The following is a 7,071-nucleotide window of genomic DNA, read 5'->3' on the forward strand; positions in this document are numbered from 1 at the left end:
AAATGCTGTTCCCAATTAGACCAACTGAAAGCAGCACTCAATGAAAACCATCCAGAATTAGTCAACAGAAAACACATAATCTTTCATAAGGATAATGCAAGACTGCATGTTTCTTTGATGACCAGACAAAAACAGTTACAGCTGGCTGGGAAGTTCTGATTCATCCACCGTATTCACCAGACATTGAAACTTTGGATTTCCACTTATTTCGGTCTTTACAAAATTCTCTTAATGGAAAAAAATTTCAATTCCCTGAAAGACTGTAAAAGGCACCTGGAACAGTTCTTTGCTCAAAAAGATAATATGGTTTGGGAAGATGGAATTATGAAGTTGCCTGAAAAATGGCAGAACGTAGTGGAACAAAAGGGTGAATTCGTTGTTCAAAAAAGTTCTTGGTGAAAATGGTAAATGTGTCTTTTATTTTTACTTAAAAACTGAAGGCTCGGGGCTTCCCTGGTGGCGCAGTGGTTGAGAGTCCGCCTGCCGATGCAGGGGACACGGGTTCGTGCCCCGGTCGGGGAAGATCCCACATTCCGTGGAGTGGCTGGGCCCGTGAGCCATGGCCGCTGAGCCTGCGCGTCCGGAGCCTGTGCTCCGCAGCTGGAGAGGCCACAACGGTGAGAGGCCCGCGTACCGCAAAAAAACAAACAAACAAAAAACTGAAGGCACTTTTTGGCCAACCCACTACTAGGGATTACAAACATCTCATTGACTTGCTAAAACGCATGTGTTGGCCAATTCTATCACTCATAAGAAACCTGGCCAGTGAGTAGAGGCTGGACTGTAAGCCTTCCATAATCAAGATTGTGTCATCGGTAACTTTAGTTAAAATAAGGGACAGCATTCATACCGCTTTTTCTAAAGGCATGACTCTCAGCATAAAGAAACCTGTTCAAGGAGTGTGCATAAACTACAAGTCATTTATTTCTTCAGGAACCTTCAGCTAGTTGCCAAGTGCAGCATCATTTTGGAACGACCTCCACAACCCACTACTTAAATGTGTAAGCTTCCTGAGGAGAGGGATTTACGTTAGCTTCTCCACTGAAATATTGAAACATCCAGCACATTATCTCATAAATATTAGTCTTCAATATAGAATTGTTGAAGGGATGTACAATACTATGATACGTGTTTACTAAAAGTACAAGGAAGATGTTTTACTAATTGGTAATGATGAAAAAAAAATGGAACTGGCCCAAAATTTCATCCAGTTGAATGGAAAGAATTAGATCCACAGCATTTGTTTGAATGGATACTAGAGAAAAAGAATAAAGTTCATTGTTGATTATGCTCCATGAGTCTGGCTTATTACATGGACAGGTTATGATGGTCATAATAAACCACAGACATTTACTGAGTATCTAGAATGTTCAATCACTTGACTGGTTGCTGGGAAACAAGTAAATGTCATAGGTGATAATGATTGCAAAGCTTCAGTGAAGGAAGTTGTTATCAAGGGGCTAGGTTGAGAACAGGAACATACAAACAGAAGTATAATGAAAATTGAATGGCACATAACAGAGATTTAAAAAAGAATGTTTCTCAAGAGATACAGGACAAATGAGAAACTTCCATTTCAAGAATGACAATTCGACAATGAAACTGCCATGTTAAACTGAAAAAAAAGATCCAAATGACCCAATTCAAATTGGAACAAAGTTAAGAAATGTAATTTTCCCTGAAACAGCAGTTTACTGTAATGACTAAACCTTCAGAGACCTGAACCCAGGGCAGTGGCCAGGGGTGGCAGACAACGTATTTATTGTTTTCCCACTCTTCATAAATGGGTAACCACAGGGTGAATCTGAAGTTTGATGGAAAGTGTATTAGTTTCTAGGGTTGCTGCAGCAAAGCTTCACAAACTGGGTGAGTAATACAACAGAATTTATTTTCTCACATATCTGAAGGCTAGAAATCTAAAATCAAGGAGCTGGCTGGCAAAGTTGTTCCCTCTGAGGGCTGTGAGGAAAGAACCTGTTTCAGGCTTCTCGCCTTGGCTTGTAGATGACCATCTTCTCCCTGGGTTTTTTCCATTATTTTCCCTTTATGCATGCCGATCGCTGTGTCCAAATTTTCCCTTTGTATAAAGACTCCAGTTATATTGGATTAGGGTCTACCCTCAAAATCTCATTTTAACTAATTATATCTACAATGACCCTATTCCAAATAAAGTCACATGATGAGGTACTGAGGGCTAGGGCTTTAAATTGTGAATTTTTGAGGGACACAATTCAACTCATAACAGATAGATTGGATATTCTGAAGTTCAAAATTAAAAGTCTAAATGGATATATTGCAAGGTAATATTTGGGAATAGAAACATCTACTAAATATAAAACTAATAATATAACATGATCTTGAGCTACGTTGGCAAGATTCTTATAGGATATTAGTAAACTGATACCACGGTAACTACACTGTAATAGTGAAGAGCATAGGTTTTCAGTTAGATGGAAAAGATTTCAAATCTTTGTTCTGCTAATCAAGTGCTATTTGACCTTAGAGAATTAATTTTACCTTTGAAACATGTTTCCTCATCTATACATATGGCAATAAAAACAGAATTTGCAAATAAGGTTATTGTAAAAATTATGCGAATTGATATTTGTAAAGTCCTTATTGCTGTCATTATTCTTGGTATAGTATTAAAGCTATTGCTATACTACTCTGTTTCCAAAACTGAAAATGTGGGTCACAATTCACTTTCACAAGTGCTAGTAATATTTATAAACAATCTTGTACATAATCACCAAGATGATTACTTTTATATTTGTATGTTGCATTAGTTTCCTAGGGATGCTGTAACAAAGTATCACAATACAGTTCACTAAAATAGGATAAACTTTTTACCTCACAATTCTGGAAGCCAGAAGTCCCAAGTCAAGGTGCTAGTTTCCCTCCAAAGAATCTAGGGGAGAATCCTTCCTTACCTCTTCAATTTTTTGTTATCTCTTGGCATTCCTTGGTTTGTGGCAACATAACTCTGTCTTCATCTTCACATGCCATTCTCTCTGTGTCCCTCTGTGTGTTCTCTCCTCTTATAAATATGGCCAGTTTGGAATTAGGACCCACCCTAATCCAGTGTGACCTCATTTTAGCTGATTACATCAGTAAGGACACTATTTCCAAATCAAGTCACATTCGGAGGTTCTAGATGAACATGAGTTCTTGGGGAACACTGTATATCCCACTACAGTCTGACATCTGGTCCCGTCAAATTCATGTCAATTCCACATGCAAAATATATTTACCCTAATCCTGAATCTCTCCAAATCTTAATCCATTCCAGCTTTAGCTCTAAATTCAAAATCTCATCTAAGTATCATCAACTCAAAAAGTTGCAAATTTCATCATCTAAATCATCTAAATCGGTATGGGTGAGACTCTGGTTCTAATCCACTCAGAAGCAAATTCCTCTCTCTCTCTCTCTCTCACCTGTGAAACTAAAAAAGAAGTTATCTGCTTCTCAAATACGGTGGTGGGACTGGTATAAGATAGATATGCCCATTCCAAAAGGGAGAAAATGGAATGAATAAAGGAGTAACTGGTCCAACATCCAGCAGGGCAAATTTCATTAGGTTTCAAGGCCTGAAAATAACCTGTGGCTTGATATTCTGCCCTCTGGGGTCCTGAAAGTCGCCCCAGTCTCTGGTTTGTGGATGAAATAGAGGCTGTGCCCTTCCAGCCTGTGGTGCCAGTGATTGCCTGCCAGCCTCTGAGCCAGACTCAGAGTCATACTTCCTTTCTCTTGAAGGATAACACACGTATGCAGCTGAGTACCTCTATCAGCTCATTTCCTGCCTGTGGAACTTGGGCAAAAATACTTTAAAATAGGTACTGTGTATTCCTTCAAGATGCACAAACATCCAGGTATCTCTCTTTGATGTTAGCAGCTGGTGATGCTATCTAAATAAATCTACTAATCAATTAGTAATTTCAAAATGGTGCTCTGGCTCTGTCATTCTTTATTTATTAGCTGGGATACTTCCCCTAGTCAACTATTTTTGTAGTCACACCTGATTAGAAAATAATGCAATAACTAACTTCTCTGAGAATGAATTTACACGTTCCTGGCTTTAATTTAATTTAATCCTGGCTTTAATTCTTGCTTGTTTGTTTATTTTTTAATTAGCTGCAATACAATGCCAACGAATTCACTGTAACAGACCATCTCTGTCTGCATAATTGTAAATGGTCTTACCAAAATAACAGAGGCACAGCTCAGGAACCCTTAGAAATAGAGAACTGCGGATACAGAGTGGAAGAAACTGGAAAACAGGATTGCAAATAAATTATTTGGCTCGTTAATTCATTGTGGAATTCTCCCACCACTTTTTTTTTTCCTTTAAATTAAAATATAGTCTTTTCACTCTTTGGGCAAAATGCTAAGTACCTTTATTGTGAAATGCCTTCTCCACACTTAATATTTTTAATTTATACTCTACAATATATACTATTTTACTCATGATGAAAGTACTTAGAAAAATTGATAGAAAATATATATGATAGGGAAAGCAATTCAACTTTTTACAAATAATGGGAATGACAAAAACTAATATAAGACAAGGAAGTATGTTGCTCATTTTCACCAGTACTGTTAACATAATAGGGTATAATTACTAATATTAATAGAGTCAATGGGCTATATGGTGTAGAGAATAGAAAAAAAGTTTCTATGAATAAAATAAATGTTACTTTTTTGTTATATGTATACGAGATGCTTATAAAAATAGCAATAGAATAGAATACGTTCTCCTTTATCATCTGAAATACCAGGGTAAAGGGACATATCTGAGAATAGTTTTTTGGATGGTATTTACTTCCGATTACCTCCGAAGAGAGAAAAATAAGATACATTACTCTGTGTCCTATCCAATGTTGGGGATGAGATAGTTAGACACATAATCCTGCAAACTGGAATAGTTTGATGGTGAGGAAGAAAATGAAGTCATGGCTGGAGAAAAAAGGAAGCAGCTCATTCAGGTGCATATAAATGGTATCATCGTGTTCACATATCTGTTTAACGGTAGACTTTTTCCACGACATTATTTGGGAATATATTTTCACAGGCAAAAAAAAAAGGAGGGGGAGAAACAGAACTATTAACCTATTAACACAATGAAGCAGAGAACACAAGAGCTGTACAGAAAAAAGAAACAAGCAAAGAATGAGCAGATTGAGTGAAAATGCTGCAGGGCCTCAGAGAAACAGAAGTTAGAATGGGGAATATTCCAGTATGAAGATAGATGGAGCAATAGGGATTTTCACTAGGAACACATGCTTTTTGAAACAAATTGGTGAACATTGTTCTAAACATGGCTTGTGTGTAAATTCAATAACAGTGATGAAACTATAGAGAAGGGCCTATAAAAAAGAAATCTCTGAGCACATTGGCACCAGTCAAAACAGTGTGAGTCACAGAGAAAGGGAGAAAGCTAGATCAGACTACAGGAGAGACTATCTTTAAGATAGTCACAGTAATTTTCACTAGTTCCTCTTTTTTTTTTTTTTTTTTTTTTATCCTGCGTGGCATGCAGGATCTTAGTTCCCTGACCAGGGATGGAACCCACGCCCCTTGCAGTGGAAAGTTGGACTTAAAGCACTGGACTGCCAGGGAAGTCTCACTAGTTCCTTTAATGAGACTTAACTGTGAAGGACCTAAAGTCTTCTGAACTAGTTTCTTGCATAGTTTGTGATTTATTGTTATGCATAGGTGGATTTTATTATAAAGGCTTCATTTCATTGTGTGGGTTTATAATGTGTTTCTAAAGGAAGTGAGTTAAAGGGACCCTCCAGGTACCTCATATATTGTTTTAGACTAATTTGATTTTCTGGACTGAATGAATCTCAATCAATGAAATGCATTGGAGATCCTGGTAACCCAAACTGGTCAAACCAGGGAATCTACGCTCTTTAGAGAATACTGCCACAACCATACTGACTTCTGCTGGGGGTGTGGGGTTGCTACATTTATAATAGTACAAACCAGACACTTAAATCACCTTCACAAATACCGTGTTAAAACCATAACGTTTATAATGAAAAATAAACAATAGTTAATGTTTGTTGAGTGCCGTTTCAAGCATTTTAAACACTTTATCTTATTTAATCACCAAGATATCCTTATAAGATAAATGTTGCAATAGTCCATGTTAATGGTGGGTAAACAGAGGCAAGGAGAATTTAAAACACTTGGCCATGTCATTAACCTATGAAGTAGAAGAGTTGGATTTAAAATTTGGTTAATCTGGTTCTAATGCCATGCTTTCTATCCTGCATTATAGTGAGTATCAATAATGGAAGAGCTAACAACAGTAGAATATTTTTGAAAAAGCAAAACATAATTTCTATTCTACCTTTCAAAATAAGTAAATAAGAATTTTGAATGGAGCATATTCTATCTATCTACACATATGCATATATATATAGGTGTGTGTACATGTACATATATTTTTTTCTTATATAAATCCTGGAAGTCAAATACTGTTAACAATATTTTACTGATAACTAAATGAAAGTTGGATACCTTATACAAGGTCACAGCACTGGAAAATTCTGACTATGGAACCCTGTTATAAAGATTTTGGCTTTCTGAGCCTGTCCCTAAAAGGAATGTTATTAAAAGAAAGTTCAAATCAAATGAGAGACAGTTAAACTAATAAGAAAATGCCATTCTTTCTCTTTCTGATTGCTTTATTGTAAGAAACGTGTATCTATTTAGAAATCTTGAATATATTTGTAAATACAAATTCTTGGAGTTTTAAACTCGTAAAATCAAAATAAAATAACACTTATTCATCCATCTGTCCTTTATTGACACCCTCCTTTTATTAATAATAAGACTATATTAAGTCCAAGGAATTCTTTTTTTTTTTTCCCCTAGGAATTCTTAAACAAAAAAAAAATCCCTGGTCTAATGAAAGAAATGGGAAAGACTACAACCGGACTTAATAAGTATGCATCAGGTGAGGGAGTTTGCCATAAATTAGCACTGAGGAGGAACAATTGATTCTGGGGGTACTCTGGGACTCCAATAAAGATTTTGCATTTATAGAAAAAAATAATTTATTG

Source organism: Phocoena sinus, chromosome 3, assembly GCF_008692025.1.
Source record: "Phocoena sinus isolate mPhoSin1 chromosome 3, mPhoSin1.pri, whole genome shotgun sequence".
NCBI classification, from domain to species: domain Eukaryota; kingdom Metazoa; phylum Chordata; class Mammalia; order Artiodactyla; family Phocoenidae; genus Phocoena; species Phocoena sinus.